We start from the raw sequence: 12,644 nt of genomic DNA, 5'->3' as shown, positions 1-12,644 counted from the left end.
GAAAGCTGACATTAAACATTATCAAGCAAATCACTTACTAGTAACAAGTTATCAATATTTTTAATAAATGCTATTGATTTTAATAAAATTGCCGCTTTTATAACCAGGCTGTCTGAAAGTTAAAACAAAAAGGAGTGTGGCCCCAGATCTGAAAAGGTTGGCTACCCCTGCACTTAACCTGCTCAAGTGCACAGGAGATTTAATTTTGTGCATGTGTACTTAGCATCTTTGGAAAAAGGGCTGAGTTACGGTCTTTCATAAATATCAACCCTAAAGATGGAGGCAGCATGCTCCTCCAGAATATTACACCGCAAATGGAATGAATATCTGCATATTTAGGTAATCTGTTGGATGTGGGTGTGTAATCTGTGCTAAACTAGTATAAGACAAATAAATAAATGGACAGAGATTGATGCATTCCATGCAGAGTGTGGAACATATCAGAGAAGTATCACATGCGCCTAAAAACTAATAATGCACAGTACCCAGTATAAATTAATATATTGCTTGCGAAGTCGAATCATCAAGGACAAATAATATTTTTTCATATAGCTTTTAATTTGTGAATTCTTGAAAGCTTGGTACCAACCGTTCTGTAACCTCTAGACCAAAGATTACCGATACGTATTCCTGAATGTACAACTGATTATGCGTTTCTGTCAGACTCGTGATAAGTCGTGTTTTGTCGGTAAATTTCCGTAACTTAGCCACGCCCATTAATGACTGCCGTAGATGCCGTTGAGGTGTGGAATGTAATATGTGAATTTGTTATATCGTTTGAAAAATAAATCATTATTTCTGCACGGATTTAATGAAACGTGCATTTGACACCGGCTGTAAAGCGTTTCTAGTGCAACTGTCTGAATCTTTGAATTGTGAGTAGTGTGACCATAAAAACCGGAATACATATATTTCCCACACACCAGAGCATCGGGTGCTGGATCGGATTTATCAGAGGTAAGTGACTGTATGTGACGTTTCTTGCCACAGTTATTCTAGATTCAGCGAAGGTTACATATTCATACATTGGTGTTACAGCCACCATTACTTCATGCTCATGTCATGTGTCAGTTACCTTATTGTGTGTATATATTATTGGGAGGTCCTGTTCAGCTAGGTATCAACAGACATATCAAAGTTCTAAATTGATTGACACGTTTTCCTCATTCATAATTGCAAGGCGTTGTAAAAATAGAGTTCCACAAGGTTCATTACTTTATCCTATGCTTTTCGTCTTATTTGTCACTTATCTGCCCCAACAATAGAACCTTATGCTCTTAGCTGATGTTACTAGCATTATTATTTATTACCCTGAAAGTGACTGCTCTTAGAATTAGATTAATGATTTCTTTACTAGCATGAACAGGCGGTTTAAAGCAAACAAGCTCATTAAATTTTAACAAAACAATGTTCTACTAGCAGCAAAACTTGTATTAATTTAAATATAGATTATGGTAAAGCAGTTGAAAAAAAAATTCTTGGCTTACATATTAATATATTTAATTGTAGAAAGCCCATTTAATATATATTTTTTCAAAACTGAGTTCAGCATTTTTTACTTTGAGGACAGTCTTACTACTCATGAAAATAAATACTTTGCTTCTCTTATTTCCGTCCTGTCTCGTCATATGGAGATATCTTCTGGGGAAATTCAACAGACAGCAGAATAATATTTAAAATTCAAAAGAAAATCTTTATAATAATTACAAGTGTTATAAAAAAGAGCTTCTTGTAGGGAATTGTTTTAAGAAATTGACTATATTTCCCTTGAGAGAATATCACTCTCATTACTGTTGTGGACAACACACAAAGTTTCAAATTCTGACATGTAATATAAACACAAACATAAACATGGCCTCCATATGCCAAATGTTAACCTCTTTAAGTTACCAGAAAAGTGTTCATTATGCAGATATCAAATTATTCGGTAATCTTTCTTATGAAATTAAAGTTTAAATCGTTTTATAAAAGTATTTTACCAGCATTGAAAGATTGTCATTTATTTAAATTGAAAATAGCAGCAATAGCTATGTGTTTATACTTGTTTTGGTATTGTATTTGTACTAATTGTTGGTATTTATATTGTTTAAAACTGTGTTCTGTTCTATCAACATGATACTTTATTATATGTCACACATATTATAGCATTCAGTATTTTAGCATTGCCTAGGACTTTAGATACTTCTTTGTTATATACTAAAGCTAATATGGTGATACTATAATATTAGGAAACAGTGCACATATTGTTATAAAATTTACTAGTACAATAAAAATACAGGATTGCAAAAGCGTGCTTTCCTATTTAAATGTAAAATATAATTTAAATGTAGAATTAACCATTAATTTTTTGACACTAAGTGCTGGTGTACAATTAAGTCTGTCATTTATTTATATTAAAATTATTGTTCAGTTTGACATCTCAAAGTTATTATCACATTTATTGAGAAAGTAGATTAATTATTGAGGAAGTAGTCTACAGGACTAGGATGGAACTATTTTCTTGTATTAATTATTTATATCTTCTTCCTGTTATTTAATATGATATGTATCTTGTTGTATGCCTATAAAATCAAAACATTCTTAAAATATTCGTAAAGTTATGAGCTTCACAACATAATGAGATAAAAATTTCATACATTTTTAGGTATAATGCATTCAAAATGCATGGAACACATACTTGGTTAGGTCACACCCCTGCTAAAATACCAGAGAATGGCATATCTGTCAGCAATTGGTACATATTTGAATGTGTGCATTGTTGATTGCATTCTTTGATTCTGATGGTCCTGCTTACTTTTCCACAGTTTAATTGAATCTAGAATACTTCTGATCTGGTTACAGTAATATAAATGTGTTTGCAGGAGATTGTATCAGGAATATTTTATGCATTTACATTTTATAATGAGCCAAAACAAAGGGATTCTTTATCTGCAGGGAATTTTACTGCTGCTTTAGAATGTACTGTAATAAAAGTAAGGAGATTCATGAAAGACTTTAATTTAATGTCCTAAATCAACACTTGATTTGATGGGATAGCAACATAAGATGGATCTTAGGAAGTTGTTATCAGGGTAAAAGGTGAATGAAACTGCCCTCAGGATTGTGTCCAATGGCGGCTACCTTTGGCAGCCTTCAGATTCTGCTACCGTAGTGTTAATTGATGAACTTAACCAACTAATCAGGCATTAATTTAGTCTGTGGGAATATAAATATATAAATAGTAAAGAAATTTGTTTTAGTTTAGCAAAGCTCTATGAATGTTGATGAAACTTGTTATAAGGGTGTGGTGAACTTGATTCATCTGGCGCAGAATAGGAACCAATGGCAGGTTCTTATGCACTTGGTAATGAGCCTTTGAGTTCCATGTATTTCTTGGCAGCCTGAACATATATTGGCTTCTCAGGAAAGACTCTGCTCTATGGAGTAGCAAGGAAACCAGACTTCATGTGAATTTATATGGATGTAAATAGATCAGCATGTCAGAACAATGTTTGTTGAATGAAGTCATAATTAAACTCGGTATAATCATTTAAAAATGATTAAAAACTTAGTTTTCTGAACAAAAATAAAGGAAATGATATTTACAATGAAATAGCAAATGAATAAATTCAGAAAATTCCTATTATTAATTTACAAAAGATTATTCCTCAAAATGACACTCATGAGGAAGTTAGGAGGAGACTAAATTCCGGAAATGCTTGCTACTTCTCAGATCAAAATATTTTGTCTTCCCGTCTGATTTCTAAGAACCTGAAGATTAAAGTATACAAAACAATAATTTTGCCTGTTGTTTTGTATGGGTGCGAAACATGGTCTCTCACTCAGAGGGAGGAACACAGATTGCAGGTGTTTGAGAACAGGGTGTTGAGGAGGATATTTGGGCCTAGGAGAGAAGACGATGGGGCATGGAGAAAACTGCATAATGGTGAGCTTAAAAATCTGTACTCCTCCCCCAATATTATCAGTTAGTTTAGTATCATGTATAAAATGAAGGAAAGTAAGCGCTACAGGTTCCTCCCAGAATTTCTTCGTCTGGACCCGGAAAACCTGTTCTCAATCACGCGCCTGTCTCCTTTCCTGCTAGGAAAACGCCCTTAATGTTCAAAACTGGTTACAATTATTTTGTTATTCGTTTCAATAAGAAATAGTAGTAGGCTCAAGTAGACTGCAACGTATCCTAACAGAACGTTCCGCCGTTGACTAAGGTCAGTATTATGAGAAGTAAAAATTTGTTGTCTTCACACCGGGATCAGATGGTCAACCATAACAATAACCGGTCACTAGTTACAAATCACTCTCGCTGGTTTTTATGTGATCCGGCATCATCTGTAAGTGTATACTGGGACAGTGGACCGTATCTGCCTCGTATGCCCGTCTTTGCCCCCAGTTCAACACGGCTTAGATTCCAGATCTTATGACCAGGTGTTGTTATCTTCGACCATATCAGATCTCATAAAGCACGGGTGTCGTACTACAGTCTTCAGTGCTTGAATTTTGACACCCCAAAAAATAATTACACTTATTTTATTACGCGCCTTTACCCCAAACACAAGAAAAAGTGACAGTGGAACAATGGTTCCGGAGAATTTGACGTAAATACGTCTATACGGAAAGGAAGTTTATATATTGGCTTTATTCTAAATATTTCCTTTATACATGCTTTACAATTGAGATAAGTTTGATTAAGACATTGCTTATTCAACTTGAATTAGTTACGCTTAAGATCGGTCTGTGGTAGCTGAATGTAATGTAAAGAAATGTAATGTAAGGTAATGTAATGAAATGTTTTATAGGTAACAACAATGCCGAGCAAACAGATAACGTTTTCTAGGTGAAAATAATGACGAGTAAACAGATGACGTTTTCTAGGTACCAATAATGCCGAGTAATGTAATGTAACGTTTCCTATGTAACAACAATGCTGAGTAAACACGACGTTTCCTAGGTAACCAGGTTACACTTTTTCGTTCCCCTTTTTTGACGTATTTACGTCAAAACGGGAGTGCGAATTCGTTACTTGGGTGTTTAATTCTCGGATTATTTAACGATGCCGTTTCTTGTGCCTAGGTTATGTAGCGTCACATGGTAGAATGATTTGTGAATGAAGAATTGGTAAAGGATGTGGAAGGAAGCAGTCGTGACCCTATTTGAAGTTACTATTGTGGCATCTGTCTGGAGGAATAGGGAAACCGCTGTCACTACAGATTGTCTAGGGCAGGGGTTCTCACCTTTTTTCGCTGGCGTACCACTAGTTCTAATTTAACACATTAAATGTACCACTAACCAAATGCGTTCAGGGAAAACTTATTTAGGTTAATATTATCTTTTGATTTTCTTACTTAGTCCGCGTACCACTCAACATTGGCTCTCGTACCACCAGTGGTACGAGTACCCTAGGTTTTTAAACGCTGGTCTAGGGGACGAAATTGGGGTCCGGGACATTACGAATACGAAGCAGTTCCCAAAATACGTTTTTGCTGTGGTTTTCCCTCTACACCGAACATAATTATTTTCTGTACCCATAGATTTGTTAATGTGGTTGGTTTATTCTGCCAATGGTACATTGTCTGCAGTGTGTTTGATGTATTCGGGAGTTGGTTGTACTCTCGATTTAGGTGATTGGTTGTTTAGAGGTTAATCGAACGTCCTGTTGCCATCTTAAAATAAGCCCTGTAACGTATTTATACCGTGTATAAAAATAATGAGGAACGTGTTATTCGCGACAGATTCTATCATCACGTGTACTTAAAGTACATAAATGCGCCCATTGTGACCACTTTAACGTGTTCCAATTGTTCAGGCATTTCCAACATTTTTTTAGAAGAAATAAAAATATATTTTATAAATGAAAACTTTAAAATATTTGTTGAAGCTTCAAATCGTTAACAACCAATGAAAGTCAAGTTGTGGAATTGTCAACCACCGTGCATGCAGTTTTGCCATATGAGCATGGTTTATTAAAATTAATATATGGACTTATGAAAATTATACTTTTTGTAACATGTTTTAAGGAGTCATTTTACGAAATTAAATCCAGTGAAATAGGAATTTTTAAAAAGCTAAGAACTATAAGAATGTAAAATATAAAAATAAGACACTGAAAAATAAATATAAGCAATTACCTTTATTCTGCATTCAGATTTTACACGAAGAAATAATATTTTGGTACCCTGTCATTTCCGAGAAGTCAATGGTGGAACTGCCTACAACTGATTCACGTGCATGGCCGAAAAATCAAATCAAATTAGTTACAGTAACACTAATTGCAACACGATGAAGTTCAGAAAACAAACTCATCAGTGATATACACAGTGTATAACAAAGTTAGGTAACCTGGTAATGAATAACTTATGGAAGGATGCTTTAGAGCAAGTATTATATCCAGCGGTAACATGTTAGAAAGTTGTCTTTCTGCTATCATGCACGCTTCTTCATAGCAGCAGTCCTACGAGACACAGTCGTCCCATTGTACTGTTACTAAGTGTTGGATTATATTAGAAATTAGACCACGAATGCAGGTGGCAAAGTTGCATTCCATGGCAAACGTAGGTGCACTTACCTTAAATAGAATAATGTAGAGACCCTGAAGAACATTTGGTCTAATGGGCGTGGGAGAAATATGTAGAATGAAGATTGCTTCCTTTTCGTAGAATTGGTAGGCGATATGAGATACACATACATATACCGACTCTGAGGGAAAACTTCTTGGAAGAGACAGTGATGGACCAAGTTGTAGAGGGAAAGGAAACATGTTCTGTGAGTCAGTTTGAAGTTGCTCAGGATATTGTCCAGTGATGTTGGAGTTTGTAGACGTAAATCGGAATACATTTTCTTCCACAGCAATTCTTCTCGAATCGAAATTTGTTTTCTGCAACAAATTTCGCAACTGATTTGATCCCAAACACTAACACTCGTTCTCAAAATCAAGGTGAAATTAAAAAGTGTAGTTTCCCCTGATGATGAGTAAAGCGCAATGGGAGAGTGGCGGTAGGCAAGCAGGCAAACTCATAGCTTCAAAATTTCGGCACTCGAAATAAAGCATATGTTTAAAGATGACTTTCGTCTGGGTTGTAGCGCCATACAGTCTAGTAGTTTACCAACGTTTCAGAAGTCCTTGCTGCCTCCATCATCAGCAGAGAACGTCTTTGTACTCACAGCCGTGAGAACCTCAAAGCCTCTGTGAATGTTCTTGACTGGTTCATTGAAATCCAGCTGAAAGATAAAATGCAGATCACAGTTATTCATGCCGTCACTCGTGAAAAGCTGAAAAGCGGTGTCGAAAAAATTATTTTGGTGATAGTTTTATTTTTTATTTGTCCAGATTGTACACGAGCAGGTTCGTGTTCAGTCCTCTCTACCCTGTGCATTTTGTAATAGTTTTTTTATACAAAACACACGTATTGAATACATACCTGTATGTATTCAATTCGTGTATCACCAAAACTACTTTACGTTGTTCTGAGTTTTGGTGCAATGTAATGTAGATTTGTAGGTATCAGCCTACGAGTCTGCACGGCGCCAACACCCAGAAAACTTCATATTGTTTTGTAGCGATCCAATATAAACCCTGCTTTACATAAAGCTCGTGGAATTTCATTGATTTTCTGAAGAACGGTCCGTCGTGTCATGAAATAAAGATTTCATCAAGACGTAGCCTACAGAATTTATTTGATTCATTGTTTGATGTGGTGAATTCTTAACGAAACGCGAAAGAAAGTTACTTCTAGCAGTGCAACGAGGTTATCGTTGCAGCAACAAAATCTGCATCTCTACAAAGAATTAATATCAAGGACATTCAGGTATACAGAATACGGAGTGACACATCATGGGAACATGTTTACATTATTAGTTATCGGGTGATTTCCGTGCATGTGCCCATGGAGATAACGGCAGAGTAATTCTTATGGTGTAGATTGCAACGTCAAGCCACAATTATTTTCATTCACGTTTCGATACACGAGAAGCGTTGTTGACTTGACATCATCTGTAGTTTACTTTGATGAGGGTGTGTGTGTCTGTTTGTGCACTGTAGTGAGATTATCAAAGTGAAGCGTATTTATTTGACGATGAAGCTTCTCCAAACCTCGTAGGTGGTGGGTTGATTGTGTGGTTGTAGTTCGAACTGAGTATGTGAAATAGGTTTTACTGATCTGGGCAAATCTGTGCGTCTGAGGACCGTTTTAAGTAAAAGGCAAGGAGATCAAGGGAGAGGGGCAGCAGATAAGGAAGCCTATACTTTTAACATTACTTCCCAGCGGCAATGCTTTGTAGCTGTCTGTCTCATTTCCTGTACCGATAATGCATTTAGTTGTAGTCCAGTGGATTCCGGTTAATTGGGGCACATCGGGACTTGAACACTGTGGACCATTTAAGCGAAGTTCCACGTAAAGAGTTAAAAATGTCTGTTCTTTATGATTTGTCCCAAATAAACGGCAGCCCCGATTAACCGATGGCCCAGTTAACCGGAATCTACTTTATATGCGGTTGTTTTTTTATCCCTACCTGCAAAATGGTGATGCAGGCAAGGACACAGTGCTGTTGTTGCACTGTGTAATTTACAATATTGACGAGCTGTTGACGCTGGAATGTATAGTCTACACATTTAAAGAAGTTTAGTTGTGTTTACACAACATTAATCTCATAGTCGAAACGCAAGGTCTCAGCAAGATTTATCACCATTATAAAAATAGGTGCACTCATACACACATAATAGTTTGGGAGAATTGTTCCATGTGCACGATGTAATAGCTGGCTCAAAACTCTCATACGTGGTGGGTGCATTCGAAGAGCTGACCCTAAATGAATGTCATTAATCGACTTTACCACACTGGATCGCTCTTGTTTTTGATAGCATGCAAATTACTTCCAGATAAAAGTCGTCAGTGCCGGTACGGATGCTTGTAAAGCTACGATACTAAGGAGTGGATTTAATTAAGGGAATTTTAGAATTTGCAGTGTGCATTGCTGTTTGATTCACCGACATTTTCACAAACTAGCAGTTTGCTTTGGTATGAATGAATATACGCGATATGATGTTTGTCGCTTGTTGGTAGCTACTGCTGTGTGAATCCTGCCCTTTCGAGGGTTGCAGTTTTAAAGCAAATTAATTTCTGTCGCATGGCATCACCACTCATCACAATTCCTATTAGTCCTTCAGGAAAACTGGTCCCATAATAGGAAGGGTTGAAACCCTCTAGAATAAAGAACGAACTGGTGATTCTATTATTGTACAAGTTAATGCTTCTCATTCGTATCAGAAAGGCTTCAGGGTTGAATTTCGGTGTCGACGATATTTTTTGTCACATAAGTTTATTTTTCTTTCCGAATGGTACTGTCAAAGAAGTTACGGCTCTGTGTCTGCGTGATTCACCGATCATAGGCACCCTCAGGACCCATTTATCTTCATCTCATAACAAATGTGTGGGAAGGGAAGATACAAGATTGAAGTATCCACACTCTTACAATTATGAACATATAGGAAGCAACGTAGTATCAGGAGTGATCTGTCCGGTGCAGTAGAATTTTGAAGTCGCTGTAAAAAAGTACGAAAACAATTTTATTTATCTCGAAAACAGCCATGTACAAGTCTGCGTCACGATTTCGTTTTTCTGATGTCATGTTTCTCGGCTTAATGACACTTTGCGAATTATTCACTTTCATTTGTAGAGCCGAGTCACGACGAAGAACCATTCCGTTGCCTTGCAGATAACACGTCTTCAACACTTACGACGTCTTTACGTCAGGAATTGCGCACGTGACACCTTGCTGTTGAATATGTGAAGGTCATTACTTCATTACCATATTGTCTTTAACTGTCTAACCAGTACTGCATTATGTAATAACTCAGACATTACCGCTTAAATTCTAGCCTATATTTTGCTGCTCTTTGTGACAAAATTCTGTTGCTTGCTGGGAATGAATCCACATTTGCCATGCCTGTCATCCGTCTATCTCTCTGATGCATTGTATCCCCTGAGCTGCTGCTGATATGTATGTGTATTCAGTCGTTAAAGAACATTAAACAGTGGCACCAAAAGAGCTCGCCACTTGTCGTATGCTTAGCCAGTTTAGCCAGATTCACAAAATTGGCGATTAAAACTCGTGGGGATGAACCGTAAGACTTATTAATTAGAAGAAAGTGTGATTAATTGGAGGGGAGATTTGTGTAGTCTCAGTTTCCTTGTCTTTCGTCTTAAGAGTGGAACACAATTTAACAGTTTTCAATCTCCAAAACATTGTTTTGATTAAAATTAGGGCGATGGATAATGTCCAAGTGGCTTGTCATTTTAGTAATGTAAGTTCCTTGTTAAAAATGAGAAGTGTAGTGAATGCTGCCTGTTGCCATCCTAGGTACGTGTCCATCCAACTCGTCGACATTGACATCTTCAGCGAAAGACGACGAGCCCTGTTAAGGTTTGCAGACAGCGTTTTCTCGGATTACAAGACCCGTTTTGTATTTTAGAAAGGTCATTCACATGTAGGCATGATACTATTTGCAGTGGCCTTACGGGACCACATTTAAATTGGCTGTCACTTTTCTTTGAAATTAAGATGAACGTCATAGTTACAGTGCGAAGAGTTTTCTTTGATTTTTCTAACTGATTAACGGCTGTACGTAACACGGGTTTGTAGTAAATTCGTCATGGTGGGTGGTTAAGGTGTATGTAAATCTTGCACAGAACATGGCGACATAGTGACAGGCAAAAGAAACTTTGTGTGATGTGGTAAAATACTAGGAGTGATTATCAGTCTTTATTTTTTGGGACATAAGTGTGTAATAAAATTCTAATCACCACAGAATTTGTCCTCTCACAGCATTTCATATTCTGCGTAGAACTTGACCACTTTTCGTTTCGTTGAAGAAGTGATCAAATTAAGTGAGTAAGTTCTGAAGTGGACTAATGACGCAACCACGTTACGCCACAGTAGTTCGTTTGGCAGTCAGAACTTGACATTTTGGCGGTGTGCCACATTGATACAACACATTTTCATAAATTTGTAGACCTTTGTTACAATCGTTTTATTAATTCTTGTTCACGTGCAACTATGAAGTTCTGTGGTGGTCTTGTTATTGGTTAATATGCGCTATAATTTGTAGACAAATGCCGTAATTTATAGAAATGTACTTTCAGTTGAGATTTATAAGGAGTCAGAAACATCAGCATGTAAATTTGACGAAATCTCCTAGTTGTTACTTTAATTTTCAAGTAACCCTCTGAAAATGTATGCAGGGCTTAGTCTGTTCGTAGTTTATAGTTAGTTGTTACTGCTTTACGACGTTTTTAGGGGGTCGCTAGTGCTGTTGTCACCACAAATTCGATCGATTTGGAAGACCTTTGAGCATGTTCACACTAATATCGTGTTTAGATTGAGGGCAGTGGGCTGAAGGTACAGAAACATTGCTGGCAGTGTGTTTCTGTAGTTGTGTGTTTTACACAGTTTTAGGCTAACTTGGTGTAGCAACAACTTCAGGGCTGTATGCTCATCATAACGTTTGCATCCACCCACATGTCTACGGCGTCACAACCCAGAAGATCGCTATCGACAAGTCTGTATTTTGTCGATCGTTAATTTTTGCCTTTGATGACGTACGAAACAGAGTATCAGAAAAGTTGGTAGCATTATCACGTTAAAAGAGAAATTCATGTAGTAGTGAGGCAGTGGATTGAAATTCGCCTACCAGTCAGAGTGCGCAGACATTGCATCAGGCTAGCTGGGCCGGGAAGCTCACAACCGGTTCCCATACCTGGGAGCACTTCTGAAAAAATGAATATACAAAACAGAATACAGTCATCTTTTTCATTTTTCATTCTGGTCATCTGAAATCGGAATGTTGTCTTCTACACCTACGAGAGGGAACGAAGACGGTTGGGGTTAGTGACAAAACGCAATTTCTTCCATGTGCGACGATATAAGAGCATGACTGAGTCAAGTGGCTAATCATATGCGTACAGGTTGGTTGTCAGTTTTTTAGGTGGGGTTCCTGAGTACGTTTACTAACAAGGAGGAAATCTCAGAACCTCAAAAGCGCATTCCTGCAAATTTCTCGAAATGCACTTCCACCTGCGTAACTACGCCTGAGTATATTTCATTAAAAGGAACCTGAGGCTGACACCGAATATCGGAAAGGATTTCAGTTGAGACGCTGTTCACTACTTTATGCACGTTTTAGCAACAACAAAATAGTTTGTCTGTATTCACAAGTTGTGCGTTCCGTATTAATACGAAAACGTGCGCGGATAATGGGATGTCCCGCGTTCTAGCCTCCGGGATTTGCACTGTCTGTGAGGTGAGATCACACTTTTTTACAGTATGTTTGCCCCTTACTAAAACATATTCGCAGTGCATAATGAATAGGCGGTATGTCCAGACAATCACCGATTTCTTATCTGAAGACGTCTGTCGTGCGTATAAGTTATATCACCGAGTAACCATGTTCTTCTTTCATTGTTTTGATGATGACACCTGATTTTAAAAGTATATCTTCTATGGCAACCACTGTCCGTCTGAGAAGAGAAATTACTTGACATTGAAACGCATTTTTGCAGGCACACAGCCGATCTAATACGCTGTATAGAAACATCGGCTGACTTTCAGTTCTTCATCACTTTTCTAGCTTTCTCGTGTTTTGTTTTGTTTTTGTG

The 12,644-nt window shown here is 37.3% G+C and overlaps 1 protein-coding gene across 1 annotated transcript in view; it reads left to right on the top strand.

Annotated features, from left to right (window-relative positions):
- The first annotated feature begins 702 nt into the window (after nucleotides 1-702).
- Synd (protein kinase C and casein kinase substrate in neurons protein Synd) overlaps nucleotides 703-12,644 on the top strand; it is a 63,163-nt gene continuing 51,221 nt past the window's right edge. The window contains exon 1 of the mRNA XM_022086912.2: nucleotides 703-957. The gene's annotated coding sequence lies outside the window, so the exon portion shown is untranslated. The remainder of the gene's footprint in view (nucleotides 958-12,644) is intronic.

Source organism: Zootermopsis nevadensis, unplaced genomic scaffold (assembly GCF_977971745.1).
Source record: "Zootermopsis nevadensis isolate Lab colony 2312 unplaced genomic scaffold, Znev_1.0 Znev_ptg000020l, whole genome shotgun sequence".
Lineage (NCBI taxonomy): Eukaryota > Metazoa > Arthropoda > Insecta > Blattodea > Termopsidae > Zootermopsis > Zootermopsis nevadensis.
The sequence above is the reverse complement of the archived record's forward strand: the minus strand, read 5'-3'. Positions and strand labels throughout refer to the sequence as shown.